The sequence below is a fragment of the Cupressus sempervirens genome, chromosome 3, assembly GCF_028749045.1.
Source record: "Cupressus sempervirens isolate cs-2001-9-10 chromosome 3, ASM2874904v1, whole genome shotgun sequence".
Taxonomy (NCBI): Eukaryota; Viridiplantae; Streptophyta; class Pinopsida; order Cupressales; family Cupressaceae; genus Cupressus; species Cupressus sempervirens.
Window position 1 is genome coordinate 432,010,213 of NC_143120.1, and position 21,262 is coordinate 432,031,474.

The 21,262-nt window shown below is 37.2% G+C and overlaps 1 pseudogene; it reads left to right on the forward strand.

Annotated features, from left to right (window-relative positions):
- The first annotated feature begins 862 nt into the window (after positions 1–862).
- LOC149566870 (origin of replication complex subunit 1B-like) overlaps positions 863–21,262 on the forward strand; it is a 117,030-nt pseudogene continuing 96,630 nt past the window's right edge.

The following is a 21,262-nucleotide window of genomic DNA, read 5'->3' on the forward strand; positions in this document are numbered from 1 at the left end:
ATGATCAAAATAAACAAAATATGTATATCAGGTATAAAACTCCATTGAGGGTAAACATGAGTACTTAATTCATTTTGTGAAGGTATAAATCAAATTCTGAATTATTATAGTCATAAAATTATATATTTATCTAGGTATATATGTGTGCACCCATATATACTTAAATAAATATACGATAAGTCACAATATTTACCTTTAACATTGAGAAGATACTTCTATAAAAAATATATCAAGAAGAATGAATATGATGAATAAAGACAAAGTGTCTTAAATAGTAATTCAGTCATATCATTTTTACACCACAATTTTGATGGCAAAAGAAAAGAATAAAAAAGAATTAAAAGAAGATGTTACATAAAAGAAATATTAATATAAGCAAAATGGAACACTGTTCATTTAACCACTTAATTTATGATTAATTAAAAAAACACTGTTCAACCACTTACCCCCAAAAACATCATTAATGATGTTGCTTGGATTATCTACTCTAACAACGAGGCTTCTGCTGAGGGTATGCTTGAAATAGGGCTCTGAAATTTAAAATAAAGAATCAAACAAAATTTTCAAAAACAGTTACTGTTAGAAAAGCTGTTATAAACTACAAAGTGTGAATATTGAAACTTCATAATGATGCCCAAAGATATTCAAAATCTCTGTCATTTCTCACAGATAAATACAGCAAAGTGGTAGATAAACTTAACAGTAGAAAAAAAACCAACAGGCCCAAAACTAAACTCCACCTGTGAAAAAAGAACAAGCGACAGTTAAATGAGGAAAGGGCAGCCAAACGGACTCATGGGAAGCCATGCCGGGCCACGAGTAAATGAGGCGGCCACTAATTAAATCCTTGCAGAACTCCATTCCATAGCCCTATTTGTGGGTATCTGAGTTCCCAGTTTCGAGCCCCACTAAGGAACGACATTTTCGTCAGGCAAAGGAAGTACCAATGGCTCCTTTGGTGGATGCGGCGTATTTGAAATCCATCGATAAGGCTCGCAGAGACCTTCGGGCTCTCATTGCCGAGAAGAATTGTGCACCTATCATGCTTCATCTCGCATGGCATGATGCAGGAACTTATGATGCGAAAACAAAGACAGGTGGGGCAAATGGCTCAAATCAGAATGAGGAGGAAAACACACATGGTGCAAACAGCGGCTTGAAAATTTCCCTCGACATGTGTGAATCAATCAAAGGCAAGCACCCAAGTATTGCATATGCTGATCTATTCCAGCTGGCTGGTGTGGTTGCTGTTGAGGTTACTGGAGGTCCTACAGTTGAATTTAACCCTGGTCGTAAGGATTCATTAGCCTCACCAAAAGAAGGATGGCCTCCTGATGTTAATAAAGGTTCAGATCACCTTAGAAATGTATTTTATAGGATGGGCCTATCTGATACAGATATTGTGGCTCTTTCTGGAGCACATATATTGGGAAGAGCCCACCCAGAAAGGTCAGGCTTTGAAGGAGCATGGACCAAACAACCTCTTAAGTTTGATAATTCATATTTTATAGAGCTGCTTCAAGGAGGAAGTGAAGGATTGCTTAGTAGAGGTACTTTTTTGCTTAATAGTGCTTGGACTGGATTTATTGTAGGATGTCTACACACTTTATTAGGGCCTGATCATCTTGCTGCACTGGCTGCTCTTTCTATTTACCAAACTAGAGTGGAAAGTTCTGCTGTGGGAGCTCTTTGGGTAAAAATACACCAAATCTACAACATATGCAACCGTCTGATCAATATTTGAGAGAAAGAGGGCACACTCCTTGGTGGGTTTGGTAGGCACAACCATCTCGGGCTCCTCCACCTTCAAATCCAAATGGGTTAGTAGGGGGTACGTCTCAGCTGTCCCATGAAGAGAACCCACTTCATCACTTCTCACAAAAAGTACAGAAGCCTACTGCAAACAAGAAAAATTTCTAAAATCTTAACTGAAACAACCTCTGATTTTCACTATCTATAAAGGCTGTGAATACATACAAGGGACGCATTAGTGGACTAGAAAAAAAAAAGACAAAGAAAATTCCAGATAGCACAAGGTGTCGCCGGCAAACTGCTCTTGATAGAGCAAAGGAAAATCTTATGCTAGCTACTTCTCCCGGTTCACTGCCTTGTAGAAACAAAGAAATAGATGAGATAACAGGATTTTTGATGGGAGCACTAGCAACTGGTAACCAATGTCTGGGTCGATGTCTTTACATACATGGGGTGACAGGGACTGGAAAGACATCAACTATTTTAACAGTAATGAAGAAGATCCAGGCTAAAGTTGATGCTAAGGTTATTCAGCCCTACCGATTTGTAGAGATAAATGGGCTTAAACTTGCCCAGCCAGAGAATCTCTACAAGGTTCTCTATGAGGCATTGACTGGGCATAGACTAAGCTGGAAAAAAATTTTTCATTTTTTGAATCAGCATTTCTCAGAATCAAAACAAACAAGCAAGGATGGATGTCAACCCTTTATTCTGCTAATAGATGAGCTTGATTTACTAGTTACTAGAAATCAATCAGTTCTGTATAACCTTTTTGGTTGGCCAACTAGAGCCCATTCTTAGTTGATAGACATTGGTATGGCAAATACAGTGGATCTGCTTGAGAAATTGCTTCCACATATAGCAAGTCATATGGGAATGCAAAGATTGTGCTTTGGCCCCTATTCTTACCAGCAACTGTAGCAACATTGAAAAATTTGGTTGGCATGGTAGACATTGAAGCTACAATACATGAAATGTTTCAAGCTCCACATATTCAGATAATGAGGAGTTGTTCAAGACTTGCCAAAATTTTTCTTGTAGCAATGGTGTATGAGAACTTTAAAATAGGAACATCAGAGACAACATTTGAAAAGCTTGCAACCTGTAATTCATTTCTATGCACAAACCATAGAGAGAAATGCCCTGAGTGGGACACACTCGTTTCGATTGGTTGCAGGCTTGGTGCTTGTCGCATTCTACTTTGTGAACCTGGTTCTCACCATGGTTTGCAGAAATTACAAAAAAGAAGGGAGGATAGGAAAGACAGATATCAAAAGAGCAAAAAGTTTCTAATAAGGAAAATCCTTTGGCGGCAAGCCTTCCAAAGGGGGTTAGATGAAAACTAATAGAAAATAAGAATTAACTTGCACAAATTAGAGCAAACAGAAGTTAATCAGGTTTGGCGGTAAACCAGCCAAATCCAAAAAAAAATTAATTAATTTCTTCCAACTTAAGAAGATTAAAGAAGAAATTAGTGAAATCTATCTCAAGAGTCTCCTTCGAATCGTACCTTCATGCAAACACTCAAAACAAAGATTGAATGGCTCTGATACCATGTTAGAAATGGAAAAAGAAATCTATAAATAAGCAATACCAGGAAAGAATCTAAGTGAGTAAATGCATGAAAAGATATTACCATAAAATAGGAGAGAGAAAGTTTTAAGCTCCAACACCATGAGACAAGATATTTGGAAAGGGGAAAGCAAAGAAAACCCCTTGTGACATTATGAATGAGGCATGAAAAGCCTAAGAAGAAAGAGAGAGAGAGCAAGAGAGCAATGCCTCATACAATATTTGAGAAGAGGAAGAAACTTCATTGTAAAATGAGAGAAGAGGGTCATCTCTTAAATAGATATGAGAGAGAGGAGTTAGAATGTAACTCCCATGTCTATGAATGCCACCATTCATAAGTGTGTGAGGCCAAGTGTGAGATTCCTCTTAAGGAGGAATAATCTAAAATTAGAAATTACAATAAATATTTGTCCTCACATATTCCACTAGATGACAAAATAAGATGTAGTGGAAAAAGGACAAAAAAGAAATATATTAGGATACCTTGGCTTATATCCTAATATATTACAACAATAAAGAAAGAAGGTCTAACCTTGGTTTATAAACACACCAAGGAAAGATTACAACTTCTAACAATTTGTGTACTTTGTTTATGGATACATGATCTTTGATATGCATATTTGTGTAATTGTCTATGAATACATGTATTTTGATATATATATTTTCATTTATGTGCACAATGATATACATATTAATTTAGTATCTAGTATTGTTCAATTTATCATGGATCATGTGTATCATTCATGTTTATGGAATATCATTAATTTTGATCATGTTTGTTATATTCAATTCAAATACAATAATTTATGAATAACATTTTAACAACATGTATTATTAAATTTGGATGCAATGTTTAATTTGAAGTGCTATCATGACATAAACACACTTGTTAGCCTCCTACACAAGGTTCACATAACCCATACTGATCCACTTAACAAAACTAATTAATGCATGCTATCATTTCACACCTTATATAGGTATTTCCAACCTTGTATGATTGTGCTCAAACCCATAACTAAATCTTTTCACTCATTTGCACTTTGCAAGAAAAAGTTGCAAAATTACAATTTTGCAACTTTTGCAATTTTGAACAATTTTTGTTATAACTTCAAATTCTTAATTATATAAGTTCACCAAACTTGGAAAGGGGTTATCAATAGCCCTCAAAAGGTTTGAGTTATGACCCTTGGAAGATCTACCTCGAAATGCACTTAGAGCACCTTGGAGACTCCTTGGTATGGGGTGGCCGTGGATGATGGATGGTCTTCATGGCTAGAACAAGGGTGTCACTAGGGTTCAACCACCCATATAGAGCTAATGGTGCTAATGATTCAATGCCAAAATCAATAGTTTTAAAGTTATGCTGTGGTGCACCTATGAACTGAGGCACACTACGAGTTTTGGAATTGAGTGAGATTGTTGCATTGAATTCAAATGGAATGTGATATTTGGAAAATGAAATAGGTTATTTTAGGTCTCAACATCATTGTCCTATGGAATTTGACATTTCATTGATAGCCCTCATGAGCTCCAAGTTACGACCCTCGAAAGATTGACCTTGAAATGCACTTAGAGCACCTTGGAGATGACTCAGTACAGGGTGGCCGTGGATGATGGATGGTCTCTGTGGAAAAAAAAAGGATGTCACTAGGGTTCACCCACCCAGAGCTAATGGTACCCATGATTCGATGCTAAGATTAGTGGTTTGAAAGTTACGTCGTGGTGCACCTATGAACTAAGGTATAATGCAAGTTTTGGCATCAAGTGAGATCACTGTGCCGAATCCAAATGGAATGTGATCTCTCAAAAATGAGATAGGTTATTTTAAGCCTTGGCATCATTGTCCTATAGAATTCAATGTTTTATTAATAGCCCTCACAATCTCTAAGTTATGACCCTCAGAGGACCCGACCTCAAAATGCACTTAGAACACCTTGGAGACTGCTCAGTACAGGGTGGATGCAAATGATGGATGGTCTTTGTGGCTAGAATAAGGTTGTCACTAGGATTTATGCACCCATCAAGAGCTAATGGTGCTAAAAATTTGATGCCAAGATCAGTTATTTCAAAGTTATGCTATGGTGCACCTATGAAATAAGACATATTACAAGTTTTGGCATCAAGTGAGATTGCTATGCCAAATCCAAACAGAATGTGATCTCTCAAAAATGAGATAATTATTTTAGGCCTTGGCATCACCATCCTATAGAATTTAATATTTCATCAATAGCCCTCACAAGCTCTAAGTTACAACCCTTAGAAGATTGACCTCAAAATACAATTAGAGCACCTTGGAGACTACTCAGTAATGGGTGGTCGTAGATCATGGATGGTCTCCATGGATAGATAAAGGGTGTCATTAGGGTTCACCCACCCATCTAGAGCTAACGGTGTTGATGATTTGATGCCAAGGTTAGTGGTTTCAAAGTTACGCTATGGTGTACCTATGATTTGAGGCACACTATGAGTTTTGGCATTGAATGAGATCGCTATGCCGAATCCAAATGAAATGTGATCTCTCATAAATGAGATAGGTTATTTTAGGCCTCAACATTACCATCCTATAAAATTTGAATTTTAATCGATAGCCCTCACGAGCTCCGAGTTATCACCCTCAGAAGATCAAACTCAAAATGCACTTAGAGCACCTTGGAGACTACTCAGTAAGGGGTGGCCACAGATGATGGATGATCTTTGTGGCTGGAAAAATGGTGTCACTAGGGTTCACCCATGTAGTCAAAGCTAATGGCACTAATGATACGATGCCAAAATCAGCAGTTTCAAAATTACATTGTGGTTCACCTATGAACTGAGGCATACTACAAGTTTTGGCATCGAGCAAGATCGGTCTGCCGAATTCAAAAAAAATATATCTCAAAAATGAGATGGGTTATTTTAGAACTTAGCATCACTGTCCTGTAGAATTTGACATTTCATCGATATCCCTCACGAGCTCCAAGTTATGACCCTCAAAAGATCGACCTCGAAATGCACTTAGAGCACCTTGGAGACAATGGGGTGGCCGTAGACAATGGATAGTCTCTGTGCCTAGAACAAGGGTGTGACTAGAGTTCAGACATCCATTTAGAGCTAATGGCGCTGACTATTCAATGCCAAGATCAGTAGTTTCAAAGTTACGCTGTGGTGCACCTATGAATTGAGGCACACTATGAGTTTTGGCATTGAGAGAGATCGTTGTGCCAAATCCAAATAGAATGTTATCTATAAAAAAAATTAGATAGGTTATTTTAGACCTCAGCTTCATCGTCCTATATAATTCAACATTCAATCAATAGCCCTCACGACCTCTGAGTTATCACCCTTAGAAGATTGACCTCAAAATGCACTTAGAGCACCTTGGAGACTACTTGGTATGGGGTGGCCATCGATGATGGATGGTCTTTGTGGCTAGAACAAGGGTCTCACTATGCTTCACCTATCCATCTAGAGCTAATGGCATTGATGATTTGATGTCAATATGGGTGGTTTCAAAGTTACACTGTAGTGCACCTATGAACTAAGGCACACTACAAGTTTTTGTATCAAACGAGATCACTGTGCCAAATCCAAACAGAATATGATCTCTCAAAAATGAGATAGGTTACTTTAGTCCTTGGCATCACCGTCCTGTAGAATTTGATGTTTCATCGATAGCCCTCACAAGCTCTAAGTTATGACCCTTGGAAGATCGACCTCGAAATGTACTTAGAACACCTTGGAGACTACTTAGTACGAGGTGGTTGCAGACAATAGATGGTCTCCGTGGCTAGAACAAGGGTGTCACTAGCATTCACCCACCCATCCAGAGCTAATGTCACTATCGATTTGATGTCAAGATCAATGGTTCTAGAGTTATACTATGTTGCACCTATGAACTAAGCCACACTACAAGTTTTTGCATCGAGCGAGATCGCTCTGTCGAATCCAAAAAGAATGTGATTTAACAAAAATGAGATAGGTTATTTTAGGCCTCAACATCACTATCCGATAGAATTCAATATTTCATCAATAGCCCTCATGAGTTCCAAGTTATGACCCTTGAAAGATCGACCTCAAAATGCATTTAGAGTACCTTGGAGACTACTTGGTATGGGGTGGCCATGAACAATGGATGGTCTCTATGGCTAGAAAAAGGGTGTCACTAGGGTTCACCTATCCATTCAAAGCTAATGGCACTATCAATTTGATGCCAAGATCAGCAGTTTCAAGGATATGTTTTGGTGCACCTATGAACTAAGGCATAGTACAAGTTTTGGCATCGAATGAGATTGTTGTGCCAAATCTAAAAGGAGTGTGATCTCTCAAAAATGAGATACATTACTCTAGGCCTTGACATCACCATCTTGTAGAATTTGATGTTTCATTGATAGCCCTCATGAGCTCCGAGTTACAACCCTCAAAAGATCGACCTTGAAATGCACTTAGAGCACCTTGGAAACAACTCTGTGCGAGGTAGCCATAGATGATTTATGGTCTCCCTAAATAGAACAAGGGTGTCACTAGGGTTCACCCACCAATCCAAAGCTAATGGAATTGATGATTTGATGCCAAGATTAGTGGTTTTAAAGTTATGATGTGGTGCACCTATGAACTGAGGCACACTGCAAGTTTTGGCGTCGAGCGATATTGATGTGCCAAATCCAAATGAAATGATCTCTAGAAAATGAGATAGGTTGATTTAGGCCTCAGTATCACCATATTATAGAATTCAACATTTCATCAATAGCCCTCATGAGCTTTGAGTTATGACCCTTGAAATATCAACCTCGAAATGCACTTAGAGCAACTTGGAGACTACTCGGTATGAGGTGGTCACAAATGATGGATTGTCTCCATGGTTGGAACAAGGGTGTCACTAGAGTTCACCCACTTATCTAAAGCTAATGGCACTGATGATTTAATGGCAAGATTAGTAGTTTGAAAGTTACATTGTGGTGCACCTATGAACTGAGGCACACTATGAGTTCTGACATCTAGCAAGATCATTGTGCCAAATCCAAATGAAATGTGATCTCTCAAAAATGACATCATTTATTTTAGTCCTCTGTATCATTATCCTTTAAAATTTGACATTTCATTGATAGCCCTCACGAGCACTGAGTTATGACCCTTGGAAGATTGACCTTGAAATGCACTTAGAGCACCTTAAGGACTCCTTGGTATGGGGTGGCCACAAATGATGGATGGTCTCCATGGCTAGGAAAAGGGTGTCACTAGGGTTCACCCATCCATCTAGAGCTAATGGTGCTAATGATTCGATTCCAAGACCAATGGTTTGAAAGTTATGTTGTGGTGCACCTATGAACTAAGGCACACTACAAGTTTTGGCATCGAGCGAGATCGCTATGCTAAATCCAAATGAACTATGATCTCTCAGAAATGAGATAGGTTATTTTAGGCCTTGACATCACCATACTCTAGAATTTGACATTTCATTGATACCCTTCACGAGCTCTGAGTTATGACCCTTAGAAGATTGACCTCAAAATGCACTTAGAGCACCTTAGAGACTCCTCGATACAGGGTGGTTGTGGATGATGGAGGGTTTCCATGACTAGAACATGGGTGTCACAAAGGTTCACCTACCCATCCAGAGCTAATGGCACTGACGATTTGATGCCAAGATCAGCGATTTCAAGGTTATGTTGTGGTGCACCTATGAACTGAGGCACATGACAAGTTTTGGCATCAGGCAAGATCGATGTACTAAATACAAACAGAATGTGATATCTTAGAAATGAGATAGATTATTTTAGGCCTTAGCATCACCATCCTATAAAATTTGACATTTCATCAATAACCCTCATGAACTCCGAGTTACAACCTTCGAAAGATTGACCTCAAAATGCACTTAGAGCGCCTTGGAGACTCCTCAGTACAAGGTGGCCGTGGATGATGGATGGTCTCTATGACTAGAATAAGGGTGTCACTAGGGTTCGCCCACGCATCTAGAGCTAATGGCACTAAAGATTTGATGCCAAGATCAGTGGTTTCAAAGTTACAATGTGGTGCACCTATGAATTGAGGCACTTTACCAATTTTTGCATTGAGCAAGATCACTATGTCAAATCCAAATGGAATATGATCTCTCAAAAATGAGATGGGTTATTTTAAGCCTTGACATCACCATCTTGTAGAATTTGACATTTCATTGAAATCCCTCATGAGATTTGAGTTATGAACTTCAGAAGCTCAACCTTGAAATGAACTTAGAGCACCTTGGAGACTCCTCAGTATAGGGTGGCCACGGATGATGCAGGGTCTCCATGTCAAAAGAAGGGTGTCACCAAGGTTCACCCACCCATCTGAAACTAATGGTACTGATGATTCAATTCCAACATTAGTGGTTTCAAAGATTCATAAGGAATTGATTTCATATAGGCTTTGAGAGTTTCATAATGAATTAATGAATGATGAATTATCTCCAATCTTTTGAAAGTTTCACGTGTTAAGTTTTTCAAAAAGTGGAAAATGTAGTTTTCGAATAAGAGGTCATAAGTTCAAATTTAATAAAATTATTCTAGATTATAAAAGTTTCATTCATTTCTCTCTATATGAAAATAAAAAGAGGTGTGTCCAATGTTGAAAATGACAACAACAAAATAAGAAAATAATAAATAAAATTTACTTATTTTATTTATTTTTTCTTAATTGAATATAATATTAGTTCAATATAATGGCTTTGATTTAAATGTTAAAAATTGCTATAAAAAAAAAAAAAAAATAGATAAACTAGGATATATATCAATGACAATTTAATTTGAGTTTATACAAATATATTAGATAAATGTAGCAAAAAACACAAGTATTTGTCTTATTTGATTAGTTTGATAAAAATGGTTTTAATAAACATAATGTCAGCTCTATGTCAAATAAGAAAATAGTCAAAATTGTAATAAGATATCCGCAAGAAATTATCTTTCATTGTCTCCTTGCTTCAATACTCATAAGCTATTAATGCTCTTAAAATTGTCCTTATAGTCTTGTATCACATGCAAATATGATTTGCAAGAACTTGTTCAATATCTTCCTCTCATAATTCCTTACAAAGAACCTACCAAAATAAAAATTAGGATATGTAATTAATTTAACCTGTCTTTTTCATTATTACAAAAACCATATACAAAAAACTTCACATTTTACATCATAATACATCATAAATCTTAGGAATTCTCCTCAACACCTTGCCCCCCCTCCCCCCCCAACTCTTCATGATGTACCTACATTCCAATATCATAAAAAATATTAGTAACTTATTGTATTAAAAAAAATAATCATCAGTTCACTAAATCATTATGAAGAAAATAACATAAGAAGTAAATATACCTAGTCGAGTGTTCCAGTAGGGTCCTCTCTCTATTTTAGGGTCTCTAATAGGGCTTCATGATCAACATTAGTAATAGTAAAAATTTCTTTTACTTTTGGTCTTCCTTGATGCTTCAACAACTTTACATTTTTTGCTATAATAAGATGTGAATATATGAGAATTATTTTGTGCTTCTGAGAGTCTTCGAATGTAGGAATTCCATTCCTTCTAAGCATATATGTCTGCAGCCATGTTCTAGAAAACCACTGAACCAGTAGGATATATGAATCCATCATCATTTGTGATTGGTTGTGCAAGATTTTGTTTACCTCTTACACAACATGCTCACCAATAATTGGATTTCTCATCATTCCCCTATGGTGAAACTAATGCAAAGACATGTCTTGGTTGAAGATCTAATAGATATTTATGCTCAAGTGAACTTTCCGTGTCATCATTTTTTATAGAGGGTATGATAGACAATGGAGTAAGATAATGTGTAGCCCATGTGTCCACCCAGTCATTTGACTCACAGTGATCCCAATCACACTAAAAAAAACTAGGACAAAAGCAAGCTAGTTGTCGTTTCCAAATGGTCCACGTACTAGAATCAAAGCTCCTGAATGAATGTATTTTTGATGAGTCTCTCACTATAGCACAATCTGATCTATCACCTATGGACCCTTCCTCAACTAACCAAAAGAACCTATGTACCACTAAATCAAGAGTCCCCCCTATGATAATGCTAAACTACACCAATCAACAATACTACAAGCACCAAGAAACTCTACTACTGAATACTTCAATTTCTCCTTAACTAGAGCTCTCTTCACACATTCCCCTACTCCATCATGTTCCCCTTTCTCATGGCCAGACTAAAAAAACCTCCAAATATGAGGCACCTCCATCTTCATGTGCATCCTACACAACTAATAAAACATGCCTGCATTCTAGAATTGATTTGTACAGCTATTTGGCCAAATGATATGCCTATCCATAGCAATTGCATGCTCTTGTAAGAAATCAAAATAATTCTCGAAACAATGTTGCACAAACTCGTGAGAGTGAGATCTATCATCGCTCATATAAAAATGATACTTTCTAATAATCTTCTAATTATCTTCCACACTATTAGGGGCATGTCTATATGTTATGTGGATGAAAATAGCAATCTGAATGGAGTTGTAACACTGAGATTGTGTCTCATTTTGAGGTTGCAATATGTAGTTCTCAGCAAAATAAACAACTGATATAATAGTGTCAATGGGAAAAGTCTCCTTACACAATCCAAATTGTTGATCCAACCACTAAGACCTTTGACCATGTCTTGCATACTTGTAGGAAAGATTTTCCTTGAAATTTGAAATAAAACTAGCCACTTTGATTTCTTTTGCAACCAATTCACTTCTAGACCCCTCACACCCACTCTTCAATAGGTATTTCACCATTTGATATACCCTTTTTTTACTATTGTCTTTCCAAGATCTTGTTCACACCCCTCATGGAAACATGTGTCAAACTTGGATAAGCCACCACATTCTGAACACTTCTCATTTAAGAAAGCATTTTTATAAAAGAAACAACCATCAACTCTATGACATAAAATTTGACCTAGCAAGTCTCTTGATGATTTTGGAAGCCCACTAGCACCACAATTCTCCACCATTTTTTTAATATGCAAAGTAGAATGGATGGAGCATAATAATTCATGGTGCATAGAAAACCTAACATGATATTTGCAACAACATGTATTTCAAATTTTAAGTGGCACACGATAAAATGGCTTCAAAGATTCAAAAGCCCTTTGTGATATATAAAGACTTGGATGACTCACTCTAAATTGTTTGGACAACATAGTTTGACTTGCCTCCAAATAGTGTTTAGGATGTGGCATGCAGTCTCTGATGCTAATTCTCAACTTTAGCATGTCTTTAGCATTGGGTGATACTCATGAGCTAGAGTGCCAAAATTGTGTAATTTCTTCCTTCACATCATTAGATAGCTTGTTATCAAAATGTGGAAGTTTCCCACCAAAAGCCCATGTTTCATTTTGAAGAGGATCATCAATTCGTTCTCATCGACTAAGTGCTCTTCTCAAAGTAGTATGATTTAGGTTCAAGTCAATGAAAGTTTGTCTCATATATCTACCCTTTCTCAAATGATGACTTACCAAAGAGATTGTAATAACCCTTCGAGCAGCTCTCTTATCTTCTCCTTGCTATTTTTCCCAGTGCTATTGAGAGCACTAAAAAGATTCTTCATAATAATGGCATTTTTTTCTAATTTTTTATTGATATGAATCTTCAATTTGGAAAGCATAGGTCTCATCTTTTGCATCTTTAATAAGTGCATAAAAAGTTGGCATTGCTCCACCACTGTCTTGTTTTCGAAAAACATCTTATAAAGTCTTAAAGCCCATAATCGAACAGTTCTTTCTAATTTTTTCCCTTCCAAATTGGTAATAATCGTTTCATTAATTTTAATTATCCATTTTGGTGTTCTAGAACCCTCATGTCAATTATAATTAGGAGATATGTAAGGTTCCTGTGCATTAGGTTCTTGTGCATTGTCATGTTTGGCATGGTCAATCATGCAATTTACATTATGACCTAGTAGCATTTCATCCTCCAGATTTTCATTCTCTAAATTTTCAATTCTAGAATTATCATTTTCAATTGGTACATTTTCATTCCCTAACTACACATATTCATTATTTCACTCTATGATTTCACCTTCAACTAATTCATCATCAACTTGACTCACATTTAATATACCTTGTCTTTTCCTTCGGTGTTCTACTTTGTCCCTTTCCCTATATGCCACAATGTCTTCATTGGATACCTTCCTTTTATGTTTAGCCATTCGATGACTATTTCTCTCCATTCAAATGACAATATCAAACACCTAGGGATATATTATCAAACTTTTTTCGATTGTTTGGGCCCCAAAATGTGAGTTTTCCTAAAACCCATGAAAAAGGCCCACAAAAAGTATTGTTGTTAGGTTGGTAGTCATAGGGAATATTTTGCAAACATCATGCCAGTAAAATTGGGCATTCGATTTTAGATCAGATACCCGATTTTAAATCAGATATCAAATTTGAAATCGGATATCCGATATTGATAGCCAAATATTGGAGGCAAAAATGAATTACTAGAATGTATTAGCCTATAATATTATTATATGAGTTATGAGTTATGAATTACAAAAATATATGAGTTATGAGTTATGTATTAGCTTTGATGTATTATTATATTACATTATTATTATTATGACCTATGTTAACTATTAATATATAATAATATATTATGTTGTTATTATTATTACAACCTATAAATATTATATATATATATATGATTATTATATTATATTATTATTAAATATAATAACGTAATATATTATATATGTTATTAATATAGATAATAATTATTATTATTTAAAAAATTAACAACATATAATATTATTGTTATTATTATTATTATGACCTATGATCCATTTAGTTAGTTATAATGCATCGAGAGGGGTCACAAGTTAATATCTGACCCCTCTCAATGCATTTCATGACAACCTATGTCCCTAGGGGTCCTAGGATCCCTAGGGACTCATTTGGGTGGTTCCAATGTGTCTAGAGGGGTCATAGGTTAACTTATGACCCCTCTCCATGCATTTCATGACAAGCTGTGTCCTTGGGGATGCATTTGGTTTGTTATAATGCATCGAGAGGGGTCATAGATTAACCTATGACCCCTATCAATGCATTTCATGATAACGTATGTCCCTAGGGGCCCTAAGACCCCTAAGGATGCATTTGGTTGGTTATGATGTGTCAAGAGAGGTCATAGGTTAACCTAGCACCCCTCTCGACACATTTCATGATATTGTATGTCCCTAGAGGCTCTAGAACCCCTATGGACACATTTGTTTCGTTCTAATGCATTGAGAGGGGTCATAGGTTAACCTATGATCCCTCTCAATGCATTTCATGACAACCTATGTCTCTAGGGACCCCAAGAGATGGATTTGGTTGGTTCCAATGTGTCTAGATGGGTCATAGAACCTATGACCTAGATCAATGAATTTCATGATAACATATGTCCCTAGGGGCCCTAGGACCCCTAAGGATGCATTTGGTTTTTTATAATGCATCAAGAGGCGTCATAGGTTAACCTATGACCTCTCTTGATGCATTTCATGATAACATATGTTTATAGTGGCTCTAGGACCCCTAAGACCACATTTGGTTTGTTATAATGCATCAAGAGGGGTCATAGTTTAACCTATGACCCTTCTCAACCCGTTTCATGACAACCTATGTTCCTAGGGGTCTTAGGACTCCTAAGGATGCATTTGGTTGATTTGAATGCATCTAGAGGGGTCATAGGGTAATGTATGACCCCGATCGATGCATTTCATGATAACTTATGTCCCTAGGCATCCTTAGACCCCTAGGGATGCATTTGGTTAATTCCAATATGTCTAAAGGGGTCATAGGTTAGCCTATGACTCCTCTCAATTCATTTGATTACTACCTATGTCCCTAGGGGTCCTAGGGCTCCTAAGGATGCATTTGGTTGGTTCAAATGTGTCTAGAGGGGTCATAAGTTAACCTAAGACATAGATTGACACATTTCATGACAATGTATGTCCTTAGGGGCCCTCTGACCCCTAGGGACACATTTGATTTGTTATAATGTCTCTAGAGGGCTCATATTTCAACTTATGATGCCTCTCGATGCATTTCATGATAACATATATCCATAGGGGCCTTAGAAAACCTAGGGATGCATTTGGTTGGTTATAATGCAATGAGAAGTGTTATAGGTTAACTTATGACCCCTTTCGATGCATGTCATGATAACATATGTCCCTAGGGGCTCTACGACCCCTAGGGACACATTTGGTTGGTTGTAATGTGTCAAGAGGGGTCATATGTTAACCTATGATCCCTCTAAATGCATTTCATGACAACCTATGTCCATAGGGGTCATAGGACCCCTAGGGATGCATTTGGTTGGTTCCAATGTGCCTTTAGGAGTCATAGGTTGACCTATGACTTCGATCAACACATTTCATAATAATGTATGTCCCTATAGGCCCTAAGAGCCCTAAGGATGAATTTGGTTTGTTATAATATGTCGAGAGGGGTCATAGGTTAACCTATGATGCCTCTCGATGCATTTCATGATAATGTATGTCCTTGGTAGCCGTAGGACCCCTAGGGGTGCATTTGGTTGGATATAATATGATAAGAGGGGTCATAGGTTAACTTATGACCACTCTCAATGCATTTCATGACAACCTATGTCCCTAGGGGTCCTATGATGCCTAGGGATGCATTTGGATTATTTCAATGCCCTGATTGATGCATTTCATGATAATATATGTCCCTAGGAGCCCTAGGACCCCTATAGACATTATAATGCATTGAGAGGAGTCATAGGTTAACCTATGACCCTGATCAATGTATTTCATTATAATGTATGTCCCTATAGGCCCTAGGAACCCAAGGGATGCATTTCGTTGTTTATAACCTATGACCCCTCTTGACATATTTCATGACAAGGTATGTCCCTAAGCGTCATAGTACCCCTAGAGATGCATTTGGTTGGTTCTAATGTGTCTAGAGGGGTCCCTCTCTCAATGCATTTCAAGACAATCTATGTCAGTAAGGGTCCTAGGACCCCTAGGGATGCATTTTGTTTGTTATAATATGTCAAGAGGGGTGACAGGTTGACCTATGACCCCAATCAATTCATTTCATGATAACGTATGTCTGTAGGGGCTATAGGACCCCTAGGAAATCATTTGATTCATTACAATGTATTGAAAGGGGTCATAGCTTAACCTATGTCATTTCATGAAAACATATGTCCCTACGTGTCCTCGGACCCCTAGGGACACATTTGGTTGGTTCCAATGTGTCAGGAGGGGTCATAGGTTAAAACCTATGACCCTTATGGATGCATTTCATGATAACCTATGTCCCTAGGGGTCCTAGGGCTCCTAAGAATGCATTTGGTTCATTCCAAAGCATCTAGAGGGGTAATAGGTTGACCTATGACCATGATCGATACATTTCATGACAACATATATCCCTAGCAGCCCTAGGACCCCTAGGGATGCATTAGTTAGGTTATAATGCATCAAGAGGTGTCATAGGTTTTCTAGAGGGGTCATAAGTTAACCTATGACCCCTCTCAATGTATTTCATGAGAATTTATGTCCCTAGGGGTCATAGGATGCCTAGGGATGCATTTGATTGGTTCCAATGCCCTAATCGATGCATTTCATGATACCATATTTCATTTGTTATAATGCATCAAGAGGGGTGATAGGTTAACCTATGAACTCGCTCAATGCATTTCATGATAACGTATGTCCCTATGGGCCCTAGCACCCCTAGGGATGCATTTGGTTGGTTATAATACATCAAGAGGGTTCATAGGTTAATCAATGACCACTCTTGACTCATTTCAAGATAAAGTATGTCCCTAGGGGTCTTAAGACCTCTAGGGATGCATTTGGTTGGTTCCAATGTGTCTAGAGGGGTCATAGGTTAACCTATGATCCTTCTCGACACATTTCATGACAACCTATGTCCCTAGGGGTTCTAGGACCCCTAGGGATGCATTTGGTTTTTTATATTACATCAAGAGGGGTCATAAGTTATCCTATGATCTTGATTAATGTATTTCATGACTACGTATGTCCATAGGGGCCCTAGGACCCCTAGGGATGCATTTGGTTGGTTATAATATGTTGAGAATTGTCATATGTTAACCTATGACCACTCTTGATGCATTTCATGATGACGTATGTCCCTAAGGGACCTAGGCACCCTAGGGATACATTTGGCTAGTTCCAATGCATTTAGAGGGGTCATAGGTTAACCTATGACCTTGATCGACACATTTCATCACAACATATCTCCGTGGGGGCCCTAGGACCTGCAGGGACACATTTGGTTTGTTATAATGCATCAAGAGGGGTCATAGGTTAACCTATGACCCGTCTCAATGCATTTAATGATAACGTATGTCCCTAGGGGCCGTAGGACGCTTAGTGATGCATTTGGTTGATTACAATGTGTTGAGAGGGGTCACGGATTAACCTATGACCCCTTTCAATGCATTTCATGATATCATATGTCCCTTTGGTTTCTAGGACCCCTAGGGACACATATGGTTGGTTATAATGCATCAGGATGGCTTAGAGGTCAACCTATGCCCCTAGGGGTTCTAGGACCCTTAGGAATGCATATGGTTGGTTCAAATGCATCTAGAGGGGTGATAGGTTAACCTATGACCTCGATCAACACATTTCATAATTATGTATGTCTATAGGGGCCCTAGGAGCCCGAGGGATGCATTTGGCTTGTTATAATGCATCAAGAGGGGTCATAGGTTAACCTATGATCCCTCTCGATGCATTTCATGATAATGTATGTCCCTAGGGGCCTTAGAACCCCTAAGGATTCATTTGGTTTCTTATAATACATTGAGAGGGGTCATAGATTAACCTATGATCCCTATTGATGCATTTCATGATAACATATATTCCTAGGGGCTCTAGGACCCTTAGGAACACATTTGGTTGGTTATAATGCATTGAGAGGGGTCATAGGTTAACCTATGAACCTGATCAATGTATTGCATGATAACATATGTCCCTAGGGGCCCTAGGACACCTAGGGATGAATTTTGTTAGGTATAATACATTGAGAGGGGTTATAGGTTAACCTATTACCCCTATCAATGAATTTCATGACAACATATCTCCCTAGCAGTCCTAATGCCCCTATGGATGGATTTGGTTTGTTTGAATGCATCAAGAGGCATCATAGGTTAACCTATGCCACCTCTCAATGTATTTCATGGAAATGTATGTCCCTAGGAGCCCTAGGGCCCCTAAGGACACATTTGATTGGTTTCAATGCATTGAGAGTGGTCATATGTAAATCTATGACCCCTGTCAATGCATTTGATGGCAACTTGTGTCCCTAGGGGCCCTAAGACCCTTAGGTATGCATGTGGTTTGTTCCAATGTGTCCAGAGGGGTTATAGGTTAATGTATGATCTCTCTCAATGCATTTCATGACAACCTATGTCCCTAGGGGCCCTAGGGACCCTAAGGATGCATTTGGTTGGTTCTATTGCATCGAGAGTGGTCATAGGTTAACCTATGACCCCTTTTGACACATTTCATGTCAACCTGTGTCCCTAGGAGCCCTAGGACCTCTAGTGATGCATATGGTTTGTTCCAATGCATTGAGAGGGGTCATAGGTTAACCTATGACCCCTCTCAATTTATTTCATGACAACCTATGTCTCTAGGGGTCCTAGGGCCGCTAGGAACACATTTGGTTGGCTCCAATGCATCTAGAGGGGTCATAGGTTAACCTATGACCCCGATTGACACATTTCATGAAAACGTATGTCCCTAGGGGCCCTAGGACCCCTAAGGATGCATTTGGTTCGTTAGAATACATCAAGAGCGATCATAGATTAAGCTATGACCCTGATCGACACATTTCATGGCAATGTATGTCCGTAGGGGCCCTAGGATCCCTAGGGACACATTTGGTTGGTTCTAATGTGTCAGGAGGGGTCATAGGTTAACCTTTGACCCTGATCAACACATTTCATTATAACATATGTCCATAGAGATCCTAGGGACCCTAAGGACACATGTGGCTAGTTCCAATGTGTCTAGAAGGGTCATATGTTACCTATGACCCCTGTCGACACATTTCATGACAATGTATGTCCCTAAGAGCCCTAGGACCCCTAGGTACTCATTGAGAATGCATCAAAAGGGGTCATAGGTTAGTCCTAGGTTAACATATGACCCATTTTGATGCATTTTATGACAATATTATATTTAATAATAATATAATTTTGTATTTTTAATATAACAATAATATATTATTAGATTATATAACAATAATAATCATATATGTTACTAGCTTATAGATTTAATAATAATAATAATAACCATATATAGTATTATATACAATAATAGTCATATAATATTACTATATTATGTTTAGTTATAATAATAATAAAATTTATAATAATATTATATTTAATAATAAGAATCATACATATTACTATAATATAATAATAATTACAATCATATATAATAATAATTATAATCATATATAATAATAATAGTTAATAATAATATCAATGTCCACACTTCCCCCAAATAATTTCCCTCTAAAAGAGTCTAAAGTTTCCCTCTCAAATTTATTTCCTCTCAAATTTCGCTCCCTCCGAAATTGAAATTGGAAAATCCCTCATCTCAAATTTCCCTCGAAAATTTTAATTGAAAAATCAAGGACCTAATCAGATACCTGATTTGATTTTGGGTATCCAATTAGGCTTGGTATTTACCAAGCCTATTTGGTGGACCCAGAAAACATGTTTGAGAAGGGTTTCACTAACACTTAGACTTTGGGTAGCCATCTAACAATGATATTTTCATCAAAATTGAATGGAACAAAAATAATTTTTTTATAAAAAATTTTGAGATTCCATCGATTTAATTGCTATCAAATTCTGAGTTCGATATGTATTTATTAGTTAATTTTCAATGAAGATGATTGTAAAGTGTTGATTGACATATGGATTGAAAAATAGCTATAACTTTCAAATGATATAAACATTTTTTAAATCTAAAAGTTGCATCACATTATATGCTTCACCTAGTATAAGAAAAATAAAAATAAAATAAAATTTGTTAAAGCTGTCTATTAGTCAAGGTCATCAAGTTTTAGTAGAAAATTCATATTTAATGATTTATTTGGAATAAAAATACCCAAAAATATGTGTCACATCTAGGAATGAGTCTACTTTTTATATCTATAATTATATTTAAAAAATATTATCATTTTATTTTGATTAAGGTGGTCAAACATACACCTACTTTTTATTTTTGCCCCAAAATTTTTTGTACTACTGCATTAAAATCCAAACTTTTGACCAATCAATTTTATTTTTCTTCAGATAAGGCCTAGTAGTTTAGAAACTACATTCAATTTCCTATTGATTATTTTCTTACAGCTTTTTGATATAAAGTTTAGAACCACTTTAAAATTATATGTCAAGTTGACATAACCCCGATTCGCTAGTTTTTTACTATCACTTAAGGCTATAGTTTGGTTGACCATGATCCTACACATACCCCACTCTTTCAAGTGGTAGCATATACACCAATATGGAGTGAAAAATCTAGGTTTATTTGGATATCCAACATCCACTAGAAAATATTTTCCTACATAAAGAATGTATATTGGCAATACTTGAAACATTTAGCTACCCTTGAGTATATTAAAATGTGATTTGACTTACCAAGGGTAACTACAAGTGGATCTACTCTAGATAGAGTTGAGGCCAAAACATGACTATATGTAGTAGAGCCTTCCCAACCAACAAGGTAGTACTAAAACTTACAATCAAAGGAGTAGACACCCATAACATTTTGTTACAGGTTCCCTTTTCTATCATAATATTTACCTTGTACGTCGACATTGACTCGCACTGGAATATGGGTTCCATTAATAGCTCTAGCACAATCCTATGGGATATGATACACTAATCAAATGTATATTCAAGCAATAATAAGGTAAGG